Source organism: Malaclemys terrapin, chromosome 1 (genome assembly GCF_027887155.1).
Source record: "Malaclemys terrapin pileata isolate rMalTer1 chromosome 1, rMalTer1.hap1, whole genome shotgun sequence".
Taxonomy (NCBI): Eukaryota; Metazoa; Chordata; order Testudines; family Emydidae; genus Malaclemys; species Malaclemys terrapin.
In genome coordinates this window covers 31,341,303-31,366,195 of record NC_071505.1, presented here as the reverse complement: position 1 = coordinate 31,366,195, position 24,893 = coordinate 31,341,303, and the positions used below count along the sequence as shown (strand labels likewise).

General features: G+C 46.6%; 1 protein-coding gene across 1 annotated transcript in view; it reads left to right on the top strand.

The window, feature by feature from the left end:
* Window positions 1-21,437: 21,437 nt before the first annotated feature.
* Window positions 21,438-24,893, top strand: part of CERK (ceramide kinase) — a 73,545-nt gene continuing 70,089 nt past the window's right edge. Inside the window, exon 1 of the mRNA XM_054019785.1 lies at window positions 21,438-21,563. The gene's annotated coding sequence lies outside the window, so the exon portion shown is untranslated. The remainder of the gene's footprint in view (window positions 21,564-24,893) is intronic.

Sequence of the window (24,893 nt, the reverse complement as noted above, 5' to 3'; positions counted from 1 at the left end):
CCATGAAGCAGTCATTTAAAGTATCGAGAAATTTTATCTCTGCATTTCGTCCTGAAGTGAAATGTTCCCAGTCAATATGGGAATAATTGAAATCCCCCACTATTATTGAGTTCTTAATTTTGATAGCCTCTCTAATTTCCCTTAGCAATTCATCATCACTATCACCGTCCTGGTCAGGTAGTCGATAATAGATCCCTAATGTTATATTCTTATTAGAGCATGAAATTTCTATCCATAGAGATTCTATGGAACATGCGGATTTGCTTAAGATTTTTACTTCATTTGATTGTACATTTTCTTTCACAGATTGTACAGTTTCGTTCACCCACAAGTTATTGGTCTGGATGTGGAAATTATGGGGTGAAATTCTATATCCTTTGTTATGCAGGAAGTCATATTAGATGATAACAGTCCCTTGTGGCCTTAAAAGTCTATGAACTACTCACAAGACTATTTCCTTTTCAGTGTCTGCTGGTTGTTGAACTCTTTCAGCCTGTGTCACACAAACTCCTGTAAGGGTAGAAAAATCCCCAAGATTTTTTTTTATTCATTCTATTACCTCAACTATTTAATCTTGAATAAAAAGCAGTGTCAATTAGCTGAAATAATATTGATTCTTGGTGAACTTGATGGGACATGATACTTGTTTCAAAGGGTTCAACTGTTATGGTTTAAAGTGAGCTTTCCAGGTGTACAATTCAGTAATTTCTATAAATAGCATCTTGTTTGCATGGTTTAAGGTAAATTAACAATTTGCAATTAGAAAAGATCTAGAAATTCAGTAAATAGAAACAATGTAATGTCTCTGAAAATACTGATGAAGGGGATAATGATGCACCAGCAACCCAAGCCACTCACATTTAACATGTTTTTTCTTTTCTTTTCTTTTTTAAATACATCTGTACAGTAGCAAGAACAACAGAAAATAAAAAAAGGCTGAAAAATATGTGAAAGTTACAAGACAAGTTGTATGCTTCCCAGGAAACTCATCATATTGCAGCTAGGTATCTTCAGTTTACTAATCTGCAAGTGATCTCTATTTAAAGGCTTTGATATGCGTTCTCAAACCAGCTATTTGTACAAAGCCATTGTTCAGACAGTTTATCTGATGTAATTGCTCTTAAGCAGAAAAAAGCAGCCACAAGGGCTTGCTAAAATCAGAGGAGCAAATTCAAGATGGCAGCCAGTAGTAAGAACTTGTGTGCCCTGTGATTGTTCCACATGTTTTTTAAGGTTGCACGCTTTACATATGCACATTAAAAAATAATCTACCTTTTACTGTTAATAATTATGCAAAATCAAAAAAATCAATGAATTAACAAATACAGTTACAATTAATACAAAGGCAAAGGAGTTAGTGGTAGAATAATAAATTGGTTTCACTGTAACGCTCAGGAATTGTAGATTTAGGATTAAGTTCACCCTGCAACACACAAAGCCCAACTAATCAAGCTATAGTCTTGATCCAAAGCCCACAGAAAACATTGGGAGTTTTACCATTGACATCAGTGGCCTTTGGATTGGACAGTAAACAAGGGGTGGGGAAACTTTCCATTTAGCAGTTTTGAACATTTGTTCAGGGACACTTTAGACTCTTTCTATAAAATTTGTGCAGACGTACTTTCCATCACTGCCCACAAGAAAAGAGTAGCATTTGTTTTAACAGATTTTTTGCCTGCAACAGAGATTTGCTCTGTTAGAGCAGGACAAGATGGCACTGATCAGTTCTCCTGCATTTCTGTATTTCATATTTGGAGAGGAGGTGAAATGCCCCAGACTACAATATCAAAAATATGCATTCGGAGGCACCTGTGTGTCTCAGTTTCCACAAATGCTATCCACCTTATCACATGGATGTTACAGCGCTCATACTTGGATTGGGAACAGCTGGCTCAAACTTTACCTGGTCAAGACCAAGGTGATGTGGGGCACAAAGGGAAAATTCAAAGGACTAGTTCAGATGTTTTTGAAAAAGGGAAGGATTTTATCAGCCATGATGTGAAACTTTGGGGCTCTGTTTGACTTCACCCAAGCCTAGACAATTGGGTTGCACCATGGGTGAAAAATGCTTCTGCCAACTCAGTTAATTAAGAAATTTCACTCCTCCCACCCAAAAGAGGTTCTAAAGTTTAAATGCAATCACACATTCATCACCTCCCACCTAGATTACTGTACCATTATATTTGGGGAAGAAACATTCCAGAGGAAAGGGAGAAAAAAAAAGTGAAGCTAAATGCACCACAAATAAACTTCACTTAGAAAGACTAGGTAAGCAAACAGAAGTTGAGCATTTAAGTTTCTTTTAGATGTTTAAGCCAAATGATTTCTTCCTATGGAAAAAACTCAGAGGTGGAGAACAATACTATAGAACTTCGTGAGTAACGGTGTGGAGAATCTATCAGGGAGGAATTTGTGACTCCATGGAAGGAGCGGAGATTCTTTTTAACCCTCCTAGAACTCAGGAACATATTGTATTAGTTTTGATGGAATATATGAGTACACAGAGTTAAAGGTATTAACATGACCCTGTCACTGTCCAACCTTAAAGTTTTGGCATACAGAGACCTCAACCTGCTCAGTACCATGGCAAACACCATTAAAATCATTCTAACCTTTTATTAAAAATACAGAAAAGGAAAGACAGCTAAAGCATTTGAAATGTGAAATATTAGCTAAGGCTTTCACTTTAACATCCCTTGTTCCCTTTAGCTGGAGACTTTTATAAGGAAAACTCCCTTGTTTGACAGTCTTTTAGATGATGTGGCCTTTCTGAGCTGCACTTCTGCTCATTAAGAATATTGCATAGAACAGGGATCCTCCCTTTTAGGGACCCACCCATCTCTAGGCTTGTCAGGCCTCCTAGGGTACTGGAGGGTCCCAGACCTCAGGCTCCAGTCCAAGCCCAGAAGTCTATACAGTGATGAAACAGCCCCGCCTGAGTCCTGCAAGCTCAAGTTGGCTGGCACGGACGAGCTAAAGATTTTTCTTTGCTGTGTAGACATACCCACATGTGCCCCAGGTTGGGACTAATTGTTCCCAAAGGCACTCTTTCACCCCTTCCTGACTGGGGTGGGGATCTGCCCAACTGATGGGTAGAATAGGCCCTCCCCTCTTTATGTTGTCCTCCATAAAGGAGGAAATTAGGACTAATTTCCAACATGCCAATTTTGATATATTGATTTCCAGTCGCACAGCTCTCCTGTTTACCAGCTATGATCTTAACACAGTCCTTGAGTTTGCCTTGCTGCTTGTCACTAGCAAAGCATTGTGAGAGACAGCCCAGGCTGGAGAGTTAAGGGGGCACAGCGGTACCCCAGTTCTTGGTTGTACCCCAGGGATCCCATTACACTGCCATTTAGAGATGCACCAGATTCTGAGGGGAGCACACCCTGCCCCTAGCTCCTCTGCTCTGAAATGTTCTGAGAATTCCCGCAGTTCCCAGCCATAGAATTTTCACAAAAATGACCTACTGTGGTCTGAATGGAGGTGAGTTGGCCCTTTCTTGCCATTATTGTGCTCCTTTATTTCACCTCCATTACGCAGTGGAGCGGATCAAATAGTCCTCTCCATCATCGTCTCTCTATTAGGGCCTGATCCAAAACCAATGGGAGTCATTTCATTGCCCCCGGCGCTTGACTTTAAATGTGCCATTTTACCTTTGGAATGGAATGGTATAACTAGGGAGCTTATTCAAGCCTTCCATCAGAGTCAAAGAGGGCATAATTAATGGGAATTTTTGTTGTCCCAAATACTGCTGCTTCAAAAGGACATAACAAATGGTCTCCTCTGAGTCTGCTGTTAATACCTCTTCCAGACAGAATAGTGAGTGGTTTCCCAGGAGGTTGTTGTTATTACATCATTATGAGATTCTAATGAGAGGTCTCTCTGGAGTCTTCCATCCAGGCAGCTGTTAGAATAGATGAGCTGGGGTTGCTCAATAGTGTAATGTTTTGGAAATCTCATTTTTGGAGATCAAGTGTTTTATCTTTGTAGCATCTCCTGCTCTCTGCCAGTGGAAGAGCAAGGAGTTCTGGAGTAACATTTGAACCTGGATTTCCTGAATAGCAACATCAGGCTGGAAACTGTTCATGTTAGCATGCATCACAGGTACTAGAGTCTATGAGCAATTACTGAGATAATAGCACGGATATTTTTTGGGAGGAAATTCTGCATATTGTGACCACAGTGTTTGCAGCACTGGACACAGATCTCAGGGTGACTATGTGAGAAGAAATGCCCTTAAAGGTGACAAGCAAAGGAAAGAAAAAAATGGGTTTACTTAAGAAAACCAAATGGAACAAAGAGCTTTGTAAAGTCTGAATAAAAATTGCTTCCCCTCCTAATTAGTAATGTTTTACTTGCTTGGTATTTGTGATGTCATAGACCAATTAGTTGGACATAGAGTCTTCCAAGAAAAACATGGTATACAGGAACCAGAGAGGACACACCATGTATATCATAGAATCATCGAATATCAGGGTTGGAAGGGACCTCAGGAGGTCATCTAGTCCAACCCCTTGCTCAAAGCAGGCCCAATCCCCAACTAAATCATCCCAGCCAGGGCTTTGTCAAGCCGGGCCTTAAACACCTCTAAGGAAGAAGATTCCACCACCTCCCTAGGAAACCCAAATCAGTGCTTCACCACACTCGTAGTGAAAAAGTTTTTCCTAATATCCAACCTAACCTCCCACACTGCAACTTGAGACCGTTACTCCTTGTTCTGTCATCTGCTACCACTGAGAACAGTCTAGGTCCATCCTCTTTGGAACCCCCTTTCAGCTATCAAATCCCCCCTCATTCTTCTCTTCTGCAGACTAAACAATCCCAGTTCCCTCAGCCTCTCCTCATAAGTCATGTGCTCCAGCCCCCTAATCGTTTTTGTTGCCCTCCGCTGGACTCTTTCCAATTCTTCCACATCCTTCTTGTAGTGCGGGGCCCAAAACTGGACACAGGACTCCAGATAAGGCCTCACCAATGCAGAATAGAGGGGAACGATCACGTCCCTCGATCTGCTGGCAATGCCCCTACTTATACAGCTCAAAATACCATTAGCCTTCTTGGCAACAAGGGCACACTGTCGACTCATATCCAGCTTCCTGTCCACTGTAACCCCTAGGCCCTTTTCTGCAGAACTGCTGTCTAGCCATTCGGTCCCTAGTCTGTAGCAGTGCATGGGATTCTTCCATCCTAAGTGCAGGATTCTGCACTTGTCCTTGTTGAACCTCATCAAATTTCTTTTGGCCCAATCCTCTAATTTGTCTAGGTCTCTCTGTATCCTGTCTCTACCCTCCAGCATATCTACCACTCCTCCCAGTTTAGGGTCATCTGCAAACTTGCTGAGGGTGCAGTCCACGCCATCCTCCAGATCATTAATGAAGATATTGAACCAAACCGGCCCCAGGACCGACCTTTGGGGCACTCCGCTTGACCTCTGCCCAGAAGATGTTTGGAGCCCGAAAATTCCCAAAAGAAGCATAGGTGCAAGAAAAGGTGTCAGAGGCTGTTCTAAAAGAGGAATGGTCCCTAAGCCAATGAAGCCTTTTAACCACCAGAGGTGAGACAATCAAGCCAAGAAATCCAGAAAAATAGCCTGGCCTAAAGGACTTCGACCAAACATAGGACTCATGGGGTGATGAGAACATTGAGGGGGGTTGTATGCAGGCGTTCATTGTTTTCTGCAGATCTGTAACTCTCTTGTGGTTTTTAGCAGTAAAATGTGTGTATAAGAAATTTCTTTGCTAAGCCTTTGTCCTTTGCTTTACTGCCACATTGTCCCTGAAAGGTGTAACTAGGAAACCAGAGTCAGATGCAATTTGAGGGGAATATGACTAAGCAACTGGGGGCTCAGGAGAGCTGAGACACTGCTTCTGTTGTCTAGGTAGCCAGACTGCAGGGTCCTATTCCCTAGGCAGGGAGTCATACATGGAGTTTGCACCTGGCAGTGTGCCTGTGAGACCCAGAGCTAGGAACAGTGATCAGTCACGATTCAGACCTACAGGGCTTAGAAACACATGGGTTTCAGCCATTGGATCCCATCCCAACAGGCTGGTGTCAGTACAAAGAGCAGCACTAGGCTATTCCATGATGCTGGGTACCTCAGTTCTCATTTATAGCTGCAAATGTTCAGCCCCAAGTTCCAAAATTTTCATCAGATTACACCTCATTCTCTCTGTGTTTGAGGGGCAACCACCATTATTGTCAAACATCACATCCTCTGAACAGCTAAATAGATTTACAGAGAGATAACTGGAGGGTGAAACTTTTAAGACTAGGGTAGTCAGGTCTGTAAGGTAAGCAAATCTAACTCCATTATACTTCTACCACTCTCCTTTGTATAGAATAGTGGGCTCAATGTGGTACCTTCCAGCTTGGCTTTAGCTGCATGAAGAGTTACTGAATTTAGGGCATCAGTTAAGCTACTTTTCAGAGTAGCTACACTCTCATTAATTTTCCAGGGAGATTTTCTTTATAAAGTGAGGGGAATGAATCTGTCACTCTTTCTTCAGTCTTTAATTCACCTTTACTATTGCTATTTTTTTCTGACATTCTTCAGGTACCCTGTGTGTGGCAGCTATGACATTGTCTTGCTGTGATTCAGAATTGTGTAGGAACAGCTTGAAGTGGGATTACAGCACAGAAGCTACATTGTAACTTTCCATGGCTGAACAAAATTCCTCCTAGTGCCATCGCTCCTATCCCTCTTTACACTGGTGCAGTATGAGTGTGGGGCATGGACAACAGCTGCACAGGGTCAAGTATCAGAGGGGTAGCCGTGTTAGTCTGAATCTGTAAAAAGCAACAGAGGGTCCTGTGGCACCTTTGAGACTAACAGAAGTACTGGGAGCATAAGCTTTCGTGGGTCAGAACTATCCAACTACAGAAACAGTTTCTCCTCCCTTGGTGTTCACACCTCAACTGCTAGCAGAGCACCTCACCCTCCCTGATTGAACTAACCTCATTATCTCCAGAGGCAGGTATATATCAGTGTGGAGATAATGAGGTTAGTTCAATCAGGGAGGGTGAGGTGCTCTGCTAGCAGTTGAGGTGTGAACACCAAGGGAGGAGAAACTGTTTCTGTAGTTGGATAGCCATTCACAGTCTTTGTTTAATCCTGATCTGATGGTGTCAAATTCGCAGATGAACTGAAGCTCAGCAGTTTCTCTTTGGAGTCTGGTCCTGAAGTTTTTTTGCTGTAAGATGGCTACCTTAACATCTGCTATTGTGTGGCCAGGGAGGTTGAAGTGTTCTCCTACAGGTTTTTGTATATTGCCATTCCTGATATCTGACTTGTGTCCATTTATCCTCTTGCGTAGTGACTGTCCAGTTTGGCCAATGTACATAGCAGAGGGGCATTGCTGGCATATGATGGCATATATAACATTGGTGGACGTGCAGGTGAATGAGCCGGTGATGTTGTAGCTGATCTGGTTAGGTCCAGTGATGGTGTTGCTGGTGTAGATATGTGGGCAGAGTTGGCATCGAGGTTTGTTGCATGGGTTGGTTCCTGAGTTAGAGTTGTTATGGTGCGATGCGTGGTTGCTGGTGAGAATATGCTTAAGGTTGGCGGGTTGTCTGTGGGCGAGGACTGGCCTGCCTCCCAAGGTCTGTGAAAGTGAGGGATCATTGTCCAGGATGGGTTGTAGATCACTGATGATGCGTTGGAGAGGTTTAAGCTGAGGACTGTAGGTGATGGCCAGTGGAGTTCTGTTGGTTTCTCTTCTGGGCCTGTCTTGTAGCAGGAGTCTTCTGGGTACACGTCTGGCTCTGTTGATTTGTTTCTTTATTTCCTTGTGTGGGTATTGTAGTTTTGAGAATGCTTGGTGAAGATCTTGTAGGTGTTGGTCTCTGTCTGAGGGGTTGGAGCAGATGTGATTGTACCTCAGTGCTTGGCTGTAGACGATGGATCGTGTGGTGTGACCGGGGTGGAAGCTGGAGGCATGAAGGTAGGCGTAGCGGTCGGTGGGTTTTCGGTATAGGGTGGTGTTAATGTGGCCATCGCTTATTTGTACGGTGGTGTCCAGGAAGTGGACCTCCCGTGTAGATTGGTCCAGGCTGAGGTTGATGGTGGGGTGGAAGCTGTTGAAAGCATGGTGGAATTCTTCCAGGGCCTCCTTCCCATGGGTCCAGATGATGAAGATGTCATCAATGTAGCGTAGGTAGAGAAGGGGCATGAGTGAACGAGAGCTGAGGAAGCGTTGTTCCAGGTCAGCCATAAAAATGTTGGCATATTGTGGGGCCATGCGGGTGCCCATAGCGGTGCCACTGGTCTGGAGGTATATATTGTCACCAAATTTGAAATAATTGTGCGTGAGGATAAAGTCACAGAGCTCAGCAATAAGTTGTGCTGTGTCATCATCAGGGATACTGTTCCTGACAGCTTGTATTCCATCTGTATGTGGGATGTTTGTGTAGAGAGCCTCTACATCCATGGTGGCTAGGATGGTGTTTTCTGGGAGGTCACCAATGCATTGTAGTTTTCTCAGTAAATCTGTGGTGTCACGGAGATAGCTGGGAGTGCTGGTGGCGTAGGGTCTGAGTAGGGAGTCCACATATCCAGACAGTCCTTCAGTGAGAGTGCCAATGCCCGAGATGATGGGGCGTCCAGGATTTCCAGGTTTGTGGATCTTAGGTAGTAGATAGAATAACCCCGGTCGGGGCTCTAAGGGTATGTTGATTTGTTCCTGTGTTAGTGTAGGGAGTGTCCTGAGTAGATGGTGCAGTTTCTTAGTGTATTCCTCAGTGGGATCTGAGGAAAGCGGCCTGTAGAATTTGGTATTGGAGAGTTGTCTGGCAGCCTCCTTCTGGTAGTCAGACCTGTTCATGATGACAACAGCACCTCCTTTATCAGCCTCTTTGATGATAATGTCAGGGTGGTTTCTGAGGCTGTGGATGGCATTGCGTTCTGCACAACTTAGGTTATGAGGCAAGCGATGTTGTTTTTCCACAATTTCTGCCTGTGCACGTCGGCGGAAGCATTCTATGTATAGGTCCAGACTGTCATTTCGACCCTCAGGAGGAGTCCATGTGGAGTTCTTCTTCCTGTGTTGTTGGTGGGAGGGTATCTGTGTATCAGTGCGCTGTTCAGTGTTATCATGAAAGTATTCTTTGAGTCGGAGGCGGCGAAAGTAGGCTTCCAGATCACCACAGAACTGTATCATGTTCGTGGGGGTGCTGGGGCAAAAGGAGAGTCCCTGAGATAGGACAGACTCTTCCGCTGGGTTGAGTGTGTAGCTGGATAAATTGACGATATTGCTGGGTGAGTTCGGGGTATCCCTGTTGTGGCCCCATGTGGCAGGTAGGATTTTAGACAGCTTACGGTCCTTTTTCCTTTGTAGAGAGGTGAGGTGTGTAATGTAGATCTCCTGTCTTATTTTAGTAAAGTCCATTTGTGTGGAGGGTTGGTTATTTATGAAAGTCTCCAGGTTGGAGAGCTCTTTCTTGATGTTTTTCTGTTTGCTGTATAGGATGCTGATCAGGTGGTTCCTCAGTTTCTTTGATAATGTATGGCATTATCAAATGCCACTGCACAGTGTCTGGCTTTTGTGCCCTCTCCCTTACTTCTACCCTTACGCACCTGGGCAAGGCCATCTACAATTTAGCCCTTAGCTGCGCCCTTATTGCTCATTGAGAAACCCACATGCAATGCTTCTCATTTCTCATCCCTCCCACCCATGTTCTGTCCCATAGTATTTCAACAGGGAGCCCTCCTGCCAAAATAAGAGCGATTGTATGCAGTGTTGTCGTAACCATGTTGGTCCCAGGATATTAGAGCAACAAAGTGGGGGAGGTAATATCTTTTATTGGACCAACTTCTGTTGGCGAGAGAGACAAGCTTTTGAATTTACAGAGGCCAGATCTGAATAAGAGCTCTGGGTAAGCTTGAAAGCTTGTCTCTCTCACCAACAGAAGCTGGTCCAATAAAAGATGTTATCTGATCCACCATGTATCTCTAATATCCTAGATCCAACATCATTGCAAACAACTTTGTAGGTTGTCATATGTCCATCCTTATTTGAAGGGGGAGGAAGTTTTTCATAACTAAATCCATTTTGAATGTGTTATTAGTTTGAGAAGTCTCATTAATGTATTTTCACCTCTAATCAAGGGAGAAAAATCTGCCTTTAACAATATAATCCCTTTCCTGAAGACTTGTTCTTAAACATACTAGTCATATGAGCAATCAGTCTGAATGTTTTCTTTTGGACTTGATTTTTTCCAGCAACACTGATTACCCCCAATTATTGGTGGTGCTTATCATAGGCTGGGGGAGACTGTGCCTCCCCAAACAGCCAGGCGTGGCCCCACCTACACTCTACCCTCCACCCCCCTCCTGCTTCCCACTCTGTGTGCGGCTCCAGTCCCCCTATGCAGTGGTGCTCCAGGACTGGGGGTGTGCTGGGAGGGCTGAGTCCGCGCTGCCCGCCTTCCCGATGGTGGGGGGACAGGGGCCGTGCTGCCCACCCTTCCGGTGCTGCGGGGACTGGGGCCATGCCGCCTGCCCTCCTGGTGCTGGGGCTGTGCTGCCTCCCCTCCCGGGGTTGGGGGCGCTAGCTTGAGGTAGGGGCCAGTGGCCATGATGTGGGGAGCTCTGGGCTCCGGCAGGGGTGTGTGGAAGGGGCGGGGCCTCAGGCAAGGGTGGGGCTGGGGGCTAGCCTCCCTCAGCCGGCTTTTCATGCGCCGCTCATGCCCCGAATTGTAAGTTTTTAGCTACAGATATTTGAAATAATTCCTTAGAGAGTCATGATTTTGCAAATTTGTTCATATTAAAACAGTTAGGACATGGCTTGAAGATGACTGATTTCTCAAAACATTGCAAGTGTATTTAACTTCACAGTTAATGACTGAATGAACAGATGACTAAAACCTTGTGCAATCCTTTGGAAATGTACCTTTTTCCTAGAAACCTACTGTTTTCAAAACTAGCTTTTCTATATTGCAGATTGACATGTAGACCAGTCAGCTCTAGACGAGTCACCCACTGAAGATACTCCCAATTAATTTGTCAGCCATTGCTACCTTGGTAGACAAACTGACTACTGCCCCTTTCAACCTCCCTGCAGTATACTCAAAAATGTCTCCATGTCAGCACTGTCCTGCCTTTGAACAATGGTGATTTTCTGCTTTTCTGAATCCAAGTAGAGCAGATTTCCTTGAATATATGTGTTTACTAGAATTAAATCTATAGCTTTAAATATGAAATGATTCTCCTGCTTCCCCCACCTCTTTGGGTAAGCTGTGCCTGGTTTTATATTCTGTTCATAATGTTCTTAGCTTTCCTTCTAATTTTGGTATGAGAAAATTAGGAAGAGAGACAGCCTATTCAGCCTAACACACATGCTGAGCTGTCAGTGCAGAAATAGCTCTGCTTTGCAGATTTTATGCAAAATAATGGAGTGCATTTGCATTCTAGTATCAGTGATTCAGACAACTTCATTCCCAGCTGTCATCTTCTTTACTACAGAATTCAGTTGAACAATCAAAGTGAAGATTACTCAGTTCAAACATGAACCGCTCTAATACATTTTATATCTGATTGTTCTGAATATCGGCATGTAAAAACAGCATTTGACAGATAATTTGGCTTACTTCTTTAAGCATCTACTTTATGTTTATCTGGCACTTTACAAAATAATTTATAGTACTAGACACTGAAATTTATACGATTAATTAACATATATATGAGCTGTCTCAATGCAGTTTCAAGGAGAAGCTTTGGAAATACTTTAAAAACAAAAACAAGAATACCCCTCATCCTACCTTTAAACCATAAATACAACTTTAATAAAGAATATGGAAGCAGGAATACTGGCCCTAAGATGATAGCTGCCCTTGAAGCAACTTTAGGGAGACATAAGCTCTCCACCCTTTTTTGTAAATCAGTGAGAGTTCTGCTTTAAAACTGTGTAGCTCCAAGTACTTTTATTGTGTTTCATATATTCTTTTAGCTTTTCTGAACTGTTTTGTTCTCAGTTGACTGCGTTGTATATGTCTGTGTCTTTCTATGACTGAGCTGGTGGAATAAACTGAATAGAGGTATGGCATCATACATGACTCCTAATTAAGATCAAGTGTACTATCATTTTAATATCAGATGCATCTTCTCTTGGAGGACCCATACGCTGCTCTTGCAAGGGGATAGACTCAATGATCCATCTCTAACCACTACAATCAAAGATCTGGAGATGAGCTGGACTGAGCATGAGCTGATAGATAGTGTGGGCAAGAGTGGACGCTCAGTTCCAAAGTGCTGAGAGTAAATTGAGAAGAGTGAGATGAGCATTTTAGGGTTTCTGAGGAGACAACAGTAGCATTTTCAAAAGTGCCTAAGTGACATAGGAGCGTAAATCCCAATTATCCAAATAGACCTAAGCACTTAGGAGCCTTTGAAAATTTTACCCCCCGAGCAGGGCAGGAAGACCTGATAAAGTTCAGTAGTGAGTTGTTTCAGAGTAACAGCCGTGTTAGTCTGTATCCACAAAAAGAAGAACAGGAGTACTTGTGGCACCTTAGAGACTAACAAATTTATTAGAGCATAAGCTTTCGTGGACTACAGCCCACTTCTTCGGATGCATATAGAATGGAACATATAATGAGGAGATATATATACACACATACAGAGAGCATAAACAGGTGGGAGTTGTCTTACCAAGTTGATCACCTCACTTGCCTCTGCGGAAGTGCAGCCTCTCAGAGATTCCAGAGACTAGTGGGAGCTCTGTAGTAAGAAGCATGGCCACTGGAGTGGAATTCAAGTGGCTTTAGGAGGAGAGACTGATGGAGAGAATAGTTTGGAAACTAATTTCAATGTAAATTTAGGTTACGTCAGGTTTTTCCACTGTTGCCATTTTGTAGCAATTTAAAGTTCAGTCTTGGAGACCAGGTAGAAGCTTTTCTAAAGCCTGTAAAGCGTGTAAAACTCATTCCCACTTTTTGTTTTTACATATTATTAATGAAAGTCTTTAGAGTAAAGGTATACTCAGTGGTTCATTTCTTAAGACTTTCTCATGTATTATGCTTTCGGTCAGGCAACCTATTACTCTTTTATTGCAGATGCTAAAGAATACTTCACTGGTATTGCTGCTAACACAGATGCTTCTATACGTAACCCTTCTGCCAGGTGGAGTTGGTAGCAACAAGGGCCAGGTTCAATATCTAGGGGTTCCTTTTCAACGATACAACACAGAACCAGCTCAAGCCTCCACTCAGTAACCTGGGGAAATTACATAGCACCCCCTGTACACCTCTAAGAGGCAATACTCCTCTTTTGCAAGTACAGAGTCTGAGAGTAGAAAAGAAACTTTTATTATAAGAGGGGTAACCCAACATTAACATGGGAAAACACCGCAAGCAGGATTCATAAGCATAAAACCATAAGTAAAAACACCCACCCCATAGTACATTGGACAGTGTCTTTTGCCTCAGGTTCTTAAACCAACAACCAAATGCTCCTTTAACATGCCCCTCCCTACTCCTTCTACTGCACCCCACTCACAGTTGTTGTCTTTGGTCAGTGAAAATCCAGAGTTCAGAGGTGTGCTCACGTGAGTTCTCCTCGTGCCCCGACACGGGGGGAAAGGCACATTGCTCACTACAATGTCTGGGAGCTCACGCTGCCTCGGTCATTCTGTGCCCTCTAGGACATCTTGAGGTCCCACCAGTTAAACACAGCTCTTAGAGATTTCAGCTGTTAGTGAGGGAGCCTCACTGCTAGCGCAGACTGGGCAGTCTCTTGCATCAGAAACACTATCCCAAAGCAGGGTTATCAGTTATCAGTTATCACTGATAACCACATGTAATATTAAGACCCAGTTATCAGTTATGTCAGCTCTATTGGTCTACAACAAAAGATTCCCAATTAAGTCTTAATTAGTTCTGTTATTACACAGTAGCAAAAAGAATGGTCAGAAAGGTTAAACAGAATCCATACCACCAGCTACAAATACTTATCCCCACCCTGTCTCAACTCCACTAGGCTTTGGCCACCCTGTCCCCTGTCTAGCGAGTGCAGTTCAGTTGAGAGTGAGTTCCTCAGTCAAGATATGCCAAGTCCAGTTCTGCTGCCCTTGATTCGCACAAATATAACAACACTTTATTACCCCTGCACTCAATAACAAAGTGACTTGCGAGCCAACACCAGTCAAAAGTGATCTTTTGGGCAAAGTAGTCCCATTATGCTGAGCCTCTAGGCAGGATGGGCATGCCCATGCAAACAAGGTCAGTTCCTGAAGTCTTCTTTCCCAGCTCATCACTAGATGTCAGGGAAGAGCTCATGCAGACTCTGCTTACATATAGTTGTCTGGGATGGAAACATGGGCGGCGCATGTGAGAGGTTTGGGGAGGCTAAGCCTCCCCCCAAAAAGCTGGCCATGCAGGGGGCAAAAAATGCCAGATGCAGTGCCGGTCACCTCTCTTTGGAGGCATGCCAGCCCACTGCCTTTGGAGCGCTGCCATCAAAAGCTCCCTAGAAGTGGGAAGGCCACTGGTGCATGGACCATGGCCCTGCCTGCGCTTCGCCCCCACTGTGCCCCGAGGCCCTGCTCCCGATCGGCCTCTTCCCCCAAGGCCCTGCCCTTGCTCTGCTTTTTCCTGCCCCTGTCCGCCGCCTCCCCTTCCCCACCCTGTTCTGGGGCTTCTTTGATTAGTTGCTCCAGCATCAGCACATGCAGCAGGAGGAGGAGTCCCACAGCTGGGACAGCACTATGCCCACCCATTTTTTCCCCTCCTTGTGGTCAAGCAACGGGGGGAGAAGAGCGAGTACCAGGCGGGGGGCCTCGGGGGAGGAGGTGAAAAGGAGTGGGTGGCAGGTGGGAGGACCTCAGGGGGGAAGAGGCAGAGTGGGAGCAGGGCCTCGGGGTGGAGCACGGGATGGGGTCACAGTCCAGGCATCTGTGCCCTCCCACACACTTCTTGGGAGCTTCCAGTGCTCATGTAAGCTTCCCCAAATGAAAGAGTCATGTGCGGCCTATGGATGAAAACATCTCTTTCTATGTAATGGGTTAATTGGTCCATCTGAGCATATCTCAGAGAAGTGTCTGGACTGGAGAGTCATGTTAAACAATACTGAGAAGGCTTCCCAGGTGTGCTCAGTGCTGTCTCAGCATCTCATTTGCTACATTCTCTGGGCTCAATAATTTCCTGAGTTTGACTTTTTGAAGATTTTTCCTTGAGTTCCTGTATTGTAATAGGGGTGTCCAGGATTGTTGGAAGTTTGTAAATGGCATTTTTTAGTGTCATGGTTTCTTTAATAAGGCTGTTTTGTTCTCAAGTAAATTTCTCAGATTCGATTCCGGTAGGCCTTGTAAATGTTCTCTCCAGATTTTTCAATTCTGTGCAGTGAGGTTTGTTTCTGATTTGGTTTACATTCTTCTCAGGTATGCTGGAAGTAACTGTTGTCTATTGCCTCTTCAATTTGTCTTAATTTCTCTTTCATGTGCTTTCACTTTTTCCTCCTTTTGGTGTGCTGATTTGTAGTTCTGCAGTGTGTCCTGGTAAGCATAGCACAGATTAGCATCAAGTGGGTCTCAGGGTTTTAAATTGGAGATTTCTCTCACCTTAATTTATGGCAACTTGTATCAAATCACTTTTCTTTCCTTTCTCCCGGTATTGCTTTTTTACTGGTTTTGTGGTTAGGATTTGATTTGCTGCTCTCCTGAGGACTCAGTGAAGGACTGGTAGTAATTCTAATGGCATTTTCCATTTGGTTAGTACCTATGGATGGAAGCTACGGACATAGCAACCTAAAACAAATAATCACTATTATTTTTAATGATTATATACCGTGTAATGGATGTATATGGTATCATGCAGAGAATATGGAGAAACAGTCTATGTCTCAAGGAGTCTAATTCAAAGTTCTTGTTAAATCCTTAAGACAGAATTCCACAAGAAGTTTCCCTTTAGCCTGTAACACTACCTCTTTGGGGCACCAATGGACTTTAGGAGAAAAAGAAAAAAGGCTGCTCTCCAAATCTCCATGGATCATGATCAAGTGCAGCATTGCCGTTCACAGGAAAGCAAATTATCTTTTGGATCTATTCCCAGACCCTCCAGTATGTCAATAACTTTCCCGCAATTACCTTTCAGTTCAAATGAAAAAGGCATGAAAAAAGCCTGCTTGACGAGCTTTCAGGATTTGTTTTTCCAGACTGTTTCCAATAATTACTGTAATTGATATTTTAAAATATAAGCATAAAAAGACTGTAAAATGGCTCTGAAGAATTTTCAGAGAGAATGATGTCATTCCTTTCATCAGATGAAAGGCTGTTCCACTTACTATTTAGGTCATTGTTTGTTCATCAGTTCAGAATGTCATTCAGCATTTTAATGTCAAATTGCATTTTTGTCTCCCCATGATTACCTTTTGTCATTAGTTTTCTTTCTTTAGAAGCATAAAGGACAAAATTCTGCTCTCAGATATAGGTGCACAATTTTAATGGGATGGATGCGTGTGTACTTGGAAGATTTTGGGCCAAGTGTACACCTTTCACTTTTCCTGAGGTGCTTTGAGCAATACATTTCAGACATTTCCCAGAAGGTTACTTAGAGAAGGGTGTTCCTTCTCATGAGGAGAAGAAACAAGTCGAAATTGCCAATGGGGAGTGGAAAACACCCATGTCAAAAGTTGTCCACGGTGAGCCTCACCACTTAGGAATTTGAAATTGGGACTATCCTTTAAATTCCAGGATATATATCACCACTAACCCTATCTGTATCTCTCCCTTGGGCCAGATTGTGCTGGCCCTTATGTGAATGTGCAAGGGCAGATGGAAGGAACCTCTTTCCCAACTGCACCCGTCAAGGGAGCCAGGCACTGTGGCCTAGTGGCTGCAGACCTAGCATGGAACTCAGAAGACTTGGGTTTCGTACTTGGCTCTGCCATGGACCTGCTTAGTGACCTTCTTCAAATTACTTCACTCTGTGCCTCATTTCCCTATCTGTAAAATGGGGATAATAAGATTTGACTCCTGCTCAGGGACTGAGCACAGTTGCAGCTGGCTAGTGATGCAAACTACCCAAATGAGCTGGAAAAGGAGGAGTCAAGGCCTTAGCCCCACCTCATTCTATACCAACCAGGTTGGCACAGAGGAAAGCACATGCTGCACCCTATAAAAGAATGGTGCAGCTACTTAGCTACCTTGGAGTTCCATCACAAAGCCTCATGGTGCACCTGCTAAAGTAAGTGCCCAGTGTGATGCAGGCAGACTAGGTGCCAGCTCATGCCAAGGCCCCTAAGTCTCACTGAACACTGACAAATACATAGCTGGAAACCAGTCTGGCTCACCTGTGATGTTAGCACTGTTAAAATAGATGTTAAGTTGATAAGAATGTGTTTGGATTTGATGAAATGCTTGTAGGATGCTGCATGTATTGATCTCACTCATAACATCTGTAGCCCATGGTATGAAGTTACTTTGATAGTTTGTTTACATTATAAAGTTCTCTAATTGTGTAACACAGCAAACAAGAAATGAATACATTAATTAATGTAAAGTGCTGGGCCTGCATACGTTGTGGAACATCAAAAGACAAAGAATTAGTTGATTGCCTCCCCACCCTTTACTCACCCCCACACAAAGAGGAGACAAGCACCAACACTAGTTTCATCAGTCTGGAGACAGGGAATAAAAATGCCTGACCAGAAGGAACTGTATCACTGTGCTGCTTGGAATTTGGAGATGACAACATTTCTAAGCATAAAGTAAGGGATCCCCAAGCTGCTTAGTTTAGGTTAGTATGATGTTCCCCTCTGGTGTTATCTGGACCGGTGATCTGCTAGGTCACTCCAATTCTTGAATCTGGGAGCCAGCCTTCCCCTACTCTGCTGTGAGAACCCCCCCGACTCCTGGGTTGTTCACATGCAGCTTCTGGCATGTAAGCTGCTCCTTGGATTGTGCAACTGAATGACATTAGCCAATTAGCCGGCCCAGACACAACCCTAGGAACCTCCATCTTGCAGTGTCCAGTTATGCCCGCTGGACACTGCAAGCTTATAGGAGTTCGTAAATTTAACACGGAAATTGATATGTACCAGGCTTGTTATCCCGAGGGGAGTCTCTGACACGCTTCAAACCAAACGCACTGCTTCAGGTAGAATAAACAAACAAATTTATTAACTACAAAGATAGGTTTTAAGTGATAATAAGTCAAAGCACAAGAAGTCAGATTTGGTCAAATAAAATAAAAGTAAAACGCATTCTAAGCTGATCTTAACACTTTCAGTGCCATTACAAACTTAGATGCTTCTCACCGCAGGCTGGCTGGTTGCCCTTCAGCCAGGCTCTCCCCTTTGATCAGTGCTTCAGTTGCTTGGTGGTGATGTCTGTAGATGGAGGTGGAAGAGAGAGGAAGGGCATGGCAAACATCTCTCCCTTTTATCATGTTCTCTCTTCCCTCTTAGCTCTCTCTCCTGCCCCCCCCCCCCCGCTTCAGAGTCAGGTGAGCATTACCTCATTGCAGTCCCAAACTGACCAAAGGAAGGGGGATGACTCGCTCGAGAGTCCAACAGATCCTTTGTTATTCCCTAGGCCAGTGTCCTGTGAGGCTGGGCTGGGTTTGTCCCATACATGCCCTGATGAGGTGTGAACTGCCCCTCTGCTCTTGGAAAGTTTTTGCCCTGGTTTGCTTTAAGCCATGAGGACACATTCTCAACCTCATAACGATATACCTGAAATTACAACCTATAATATAACATTACTATGACAATGATTACTATAACATTACTATAACAACAATGTTGTTATAGTAATAAGTAAACAAGGCTCAGCATCCTGAGCCTTCCGAAGAGACCCGACATGACAAACTTTGCATTAGATACCACACCATCATATTATAAGGATGAAGATGGGGGTGCTGGGTGTTCCCCTGAGGCACAGAACGTCACAGTTAGCCCTATACAGCATACAGAATTTGCATATTACAGCAGCTTCTATTACCCTTTGAAACCTAAAACTGTAACTCATTTGTACATGTGTGTTTACCTGCTTTAACCTTGTAAATATCTCATTTCATTTTCTTAGTTAATATATCTTTAGTTAGTTTATTATAGGATTGGCTACAAGCATTGTCATTGGTGAGACACCTAAAGTACAATTGACCTGGGGTAAGTGACTGGTCCTTTGGGACTAGGATTAATTTGAGTATTGTTGTGATTTTCGGTGGAAGGCAGCGTTTCTCAAACTGGGGTCCGCAGATACTTGGGGGTCCATGAGGGTACTCCAGGGGGTCTGCGAGTCATGTCCAGGACCACTGGCCCCACTAATGAACTCCTCCCCCTCCCTCACAGTGCCTCCTGCATGCCATGGAACAGCCTACAGGTAGTGATTGAGGAGTTCACACTTGGCTGGTGAAATCTAAGTATAGAACACACAACCAGTATGGGGTTTGTGCCCTGTTTCTTAACAGTCTACCCTGAGGTTAGCACTCATGGTCATGAGCCACTCTAGCCAGGTTGACACACACTACCTTCAGTGCAAGACTCACTCAAATCTATGGTGGAACGGTTGTGGTGGGATTCAATCATTCTTTCATCTCTGATGGTCTTCTAAGTATATTATCCAACTCTGGTTAATGTTTAGGGTTAAGAACTTGTATTTCAGCTCTCAACCTTCTTCCACTCTCCCAGATAATCTTATTCAATTTATAGTATTTTCCACCTCTGCCTAGGATATTATACTATGAAGACTTATGCAACCATTTGATTTTGGTAGTTAAACATTTAATTGCAAGGTCCTAAAAAAAAATACACCTGTACAAGAGTTGGTACAGAGCCACATAACCTGGTTTATTTTAACTATGGATAATCTCACTATCTCCCTATGATAAGGATCAACACTACTTTGCAACTTGGCTCCCCTCTGTAATTTAAATCAATATTTTGTTAATGCGAGTCCTCTTGAAGAACACCTGTTTGATACTGTTGATTAAAAAGATGTATTACTTAGAAAAGTTTCTTCATTGATTTCCTACATATTGTGCAATTATCCTGCTCAGTACAATGTTCAGTTTCTTAAAGCCTGTACGTTTATAGAAATTAAGTATCTATTATAAATTCAGATTTTTGGGGAACTTGTTAAAATGTTGTTGTTAGTTATATATAAAACAGTTATAGGAATGTTGTAAGCCTCAGAAAATTGGTTACCTCCATGTATTTTTTTCATGACATTGTAACCAGTGTATCTGTTGTACAATGTACTCCGTCATTTCTACCCTCTGATCTATAACGTTTTTGAAAGAAAGAAAAGAAAATTAATGGAGATATCCCATCTCCTAGAACTGGAAGGGACCCTGAAAGGTCATCAAGTCCAGCCCCCTGCCTTCACTAGCAGGACCAAGTACTGATTTTGCCCCAGATCCCCAAGTGGCCCCCTCAAGGATTGAACTCACAACCCTGGGTTTAGCAGGCCAATGCTCAAACCACTGAGTTATCCCTCCCCCAAAGGCCACTTTCACCTGTTTAAAATTAAATACATGAGAAAAACAAGTGTAACCTATTTGGTCTGATTGTACTGGGACCAAGTTCAGCCCCTGTGTAAACAGTTATTCACAGAAATGAAATCAATGGAGTTATACCTGGTTACACCAGGGTAAAATTTGGGTCCTAAGACTTGTGGGTGACATGAGAAAAATAGGTTTGTGCTTCCTTTCCCACCTTGCCCTCCCTTTATGATGCATAAAGCAAGCTTGAAAGCTTCCTGTTTGTTTGTTTTTTTCACTTTTTGTTCACAAAAGATTTGTTTTCTGAATAATTTTACACTAGATATTCAGATCTCATCTAGTTTGTTTTTCCTAGAAAGCTGGAGAGCTTGTGTTACTGACATCACAGATACAAGGAAGTGAAACCTGGGGGGGAGAAGTGATTTTTATTCAGACTGTTACACTTAAAAAAACAAACAACTACTTAACTAAACCTTAAACTGTAGGTTAAGTCCTGACAGAAGGGCAGAACCACAGGCACCAAGGGAACTTTTACTCTGAAAAACTTCGGGGCTGAGTGAGTTTACGCACTACAGGATTCAGCAAAAGTTTTGTGGGTCACAGTGGAGGCAAAACAGGGACTTAGGCACCCTGAGCAGCCACTTTGCTGTAGACCATGGGTCACAGTTTTACGAACTGCTCCTATAAGGCCTACATAATCCTGTCTGCACCCAAATACTAGACGCTTTCTTGTTTAGCCACTGCTATTGCTCTCTTTAAATACAAACTGATTTAGAAGCGATGGCATTCAGACATGAAACAGTTAACAATAAACTAATTCAGCTGTGAACGTAGATGACCTATATACAGAGGCAAACTGGCACCATTACTCAGCTCTGTTCTAGTTAATATTTACATAGTTTAACACGCAAGCAATGTTTGCATAACACACCTGGTCCTGTCAGCAGATGTTAAACCGCTCCCAGCAGGATCCACTGGGTTCTGCTGCTTTACATAAGCAAGTGGCTCATTGCCTCACCTTCACGGGGGTCATGGAAGACGCTTGGTAGCTCTGAAGTAGGAGCCCTAAGAGCATACAAGCCTGGGGAGAACGTAAAGGTTTATTTCTTTGTTTGTGAAGCCAGACTCAGGTAGGGATGGAATCTCTAATTCTGTACAGTAAGCGGACTGTGTTTTACTGCAGATTGGGAAAGGCATCTGCTCACAGCACTGTGTGAGGCTCATTTACTGCATCCTTCTCCCAACAATGACTTCATAGACTCTTCCTCTCACTTACAGAGTAGGACCCAGTTTGGCACTAGGTGATACTATGCATGGGCCTTTAAAGGTACAAGATAGGAGAGCCTGTTGGAGAGACCTAACAAGTACTGGATTGCACATGTGCTCTCTGCACCATTACATCGTACACTGGGAATGATCTGATGCTATGAAAGACTCAGAGGTATTGTGTTGCAATGGTGCAGAGGGTGTTTTTAAAGTGTGTATTAATGTTTTGATTTCAGTTCAAATTTCCAACCAATGACTAAATTGGCAACATTTCATATAACTGGGTGACCACTGGGGCAGGGGGGGTGTTAAGGAAATTAACGGGGTCTGTAGGGAAATCCATGGGCCCATGGGCACGGCCTGACGCTATGAGAGTCCCAGGTGGTGCTGGGCTGCAGAGGGCACATGGGCATGGCCTGATGCTGTGGGAGTCCCAAGTGGTGCTGGGCTGCAGGGGGCAGAGGGCACATGGGCACGGCCTGACACGGTGAGTTCCAGGCGGTGCTGGGTGGCAGAGGGCACACACGAGCATAGCCTAACACTGTGAGGGTCCAGGCTGTCCTGGGCTGCAGAGGGGCAGAGGGCACACAGACACGATGTGATGCTGTGAGAGTCCCAGGCGGAGCTGGGCTGCAGAGGACACATGGGCATGGCGTGATGCTGTGAGAGTCCCAGGCGGTGCTGGGCTGCAGGGGGGCAGAGAACACACAGGCAAGGCCTGACGCTGTGAGGGTCCCAGGCGGTGCTAGGTTGCAGAGGGCACGTGGGCACGGCCTGAGCGGTGAGAGTCCCAGTCGGTGCTGGGCGGCACGGGGCACACGGGCACGGCCTGAGCGGTGAGAGTCCCAGGCGGTGCTGGGTGGCACGGGGCACACGGGCACGTCCTGATGCGGTGGGAGTCCCAGGCGGTGCTGGGTGCAGGGGGCACACGGGCACGGCCTGACGTGGTGAGAGTCCCAGGCGGTGCTGGGTGCAGGGGGCACACGGGCACGGCCTGAGCGGTGAGAGTCCCAGATGGTGCTGGGTGCTGAGGGCACACGGGCACGGCCTGAGCGGTGAGAGTCCCAGGCGGTGCTGGGCTGCAGAGGGCACACGGGCACGGCCTGAGTGGTGAGAGTCCCAGGCGGTGCTGGGCTGCAGAGGGCACACGGGCACGGCCTGAGCGGTGAGAGTCCCAATGGTGCTGGGTGCAGAGGGCACACGGGCACGGCCTGAGCGGTGAGAGTCCCAGGCGGTGCTGGGTGCAGGGGGCACACGGGCACGGCCTGAGCGGTGAGAGTCCCAGGCGGTGCTGGGCTGCCGAGGGCACACGGGCACGGCCTGAGCGGTGAGAGTCCCAACGGTGCTGGGTGCAGAGGGCACACGGGCACGGCCTGAGCGGTGAGAGTCCCAGGTGGTGCTGGGTGCAGGGGGCACATGGGCACGGCCTGAGCGGTGAGAGTCCCAGGCGGTGCTGGGTGCAGAGGGCACACGGGCACGGCCTGAGCGGTGAGAGTCCCAGGCGGTGCTGGGCTGCAGAGGACACACGGGCACGGCCTGAGCGGTGAGAGTCCCAGACGGTGCTGGGCTGCAGGGGGCACACGGGCACGGCCTGAGCGGTGAGAGTCCCAGGCGGTGCTGGGCTGCTGAGGGCACACGGGCACGGCCTGAGCGGTGAGAGTCCCAGGCGGTGCTGGGTGCAGAGGGCACACGGGCACGGCCTGAGCGGTGACAGTCCCAGGCGGTGCTAGGCTGCCGAGGGCACACGGGCACGGCCTGAGTGGTGAGAGTCCCAGGCGGTGCTGGGTGCCGATGGCACACGGGCACGGCCTGAGTGGTGAGAGTCCCAGGCGGTGCTGGGTGCAGGGGGCACACGGGCACGGCCTGAGCGGTGAGAGTCCCAGGCGGTGCTGGGTGCAGAGGGCACACGGGCACGGCCTGAGCGGTGAGAGTCCCAGGCGGTGCTGGGTGCAGAGGGCACACGGGCACGGCCTGAGCGGTGAGAGGCCCAGGCGGTGCTGGGTGCAGGGGGCACACGGGCACGGCCTGAGCGGTGAGAGGCCCAGGCGGTGCTGGGTGCAGGGGGCACACGGGCACGGCCTGAGCGGTGAGAGTCCCAGGCGGTGCTGGGTGCAGGGGGCACATGGGCACGGCCTGAGTGGTGAGAGTCCCAGGCGGTGCTAGGTTGCAGAGGGCACGTGGGCACGGCCTGAGTGGTGAGAGTTCCAGGCGGTCCTGGGTGCAGAGGGCACGTGGGCACGGCCTGAGCGGTGAGAGTCCCAGGCGGTGCTAGGTTGCAGAGGGCACGTGGGCACGGCCTGAGCGGTGAGAGTCCCAGACGGTGCTGGGCTGCAGAGGGCACATGGGCACGGCCTGAGCGGTGAGAGTCCCAACGGTGCTGGGCTGCAGGGGACACACGGGCACGGCCTGAGCGGTGAGAGTCCCAACGGTGCTGGGTGCAGAGGGCACACGGGCACGGCCTGAGCGGTGAGAGTCCCAGGCGGTGCTGGGCTGCCGAGGGCACACGGACACGGCCTGAGCGGTGAGAGTCCCAGGCGGTGCTGGGTGCAGGGGGCACACGGGCACGGCCTGAGCGGTGAGAGTCCCAGGCGGTGCTGGGCTGCTGAGGGCACATGGGCACGGCCTGAGCGGTGAGAGTCCCAGGCGGTGCTGGGTGCAGAGGGCACACGGGCACGGCCTGTGCGGTGAGAGTCCCAGATGGTGCTGGGTGCTGAGGGCACACGGGCACGGCCTGACACGGTGAGAGTCCCAGGCGGTGCTGGGTGCAGGGGGCACATGGGCATGGCCTGAGCGGTGAGAGTCCCAGGCGGTGCTGGGTGCAGGGGGCACATGGGCATGGCCTGAGCGGTGAGAGTCCCAGGCGGTGCTGGGTGCAGAGGGCACACGGGCATGGCCTGACACGGTGAGAGTCCCAGGCGGTGCTGGGTGCTGAGGGCACACGGGCACGGCCTGAGCGGTGAGAGTCCCAGGCGGTGCTGGGTGCTGAGGGCACACGGGCACGGCCTGAGCGGTGAGAGTCCCAGGCGGTGCTGGGTGCAGGGGGCACACGGGCATGGCCTGAGCGGTGAGAGTCCCAGGCGGTGCTGGGTGCAGGGGGCACACGGGCATGGCCTGAGCGGTGAGAGTCCCAGGCAGTGCTGGGTGCAGAGGGCACATGGGCACGGCCTGACACGGTGAGAGTCCCAGGCGGTGCT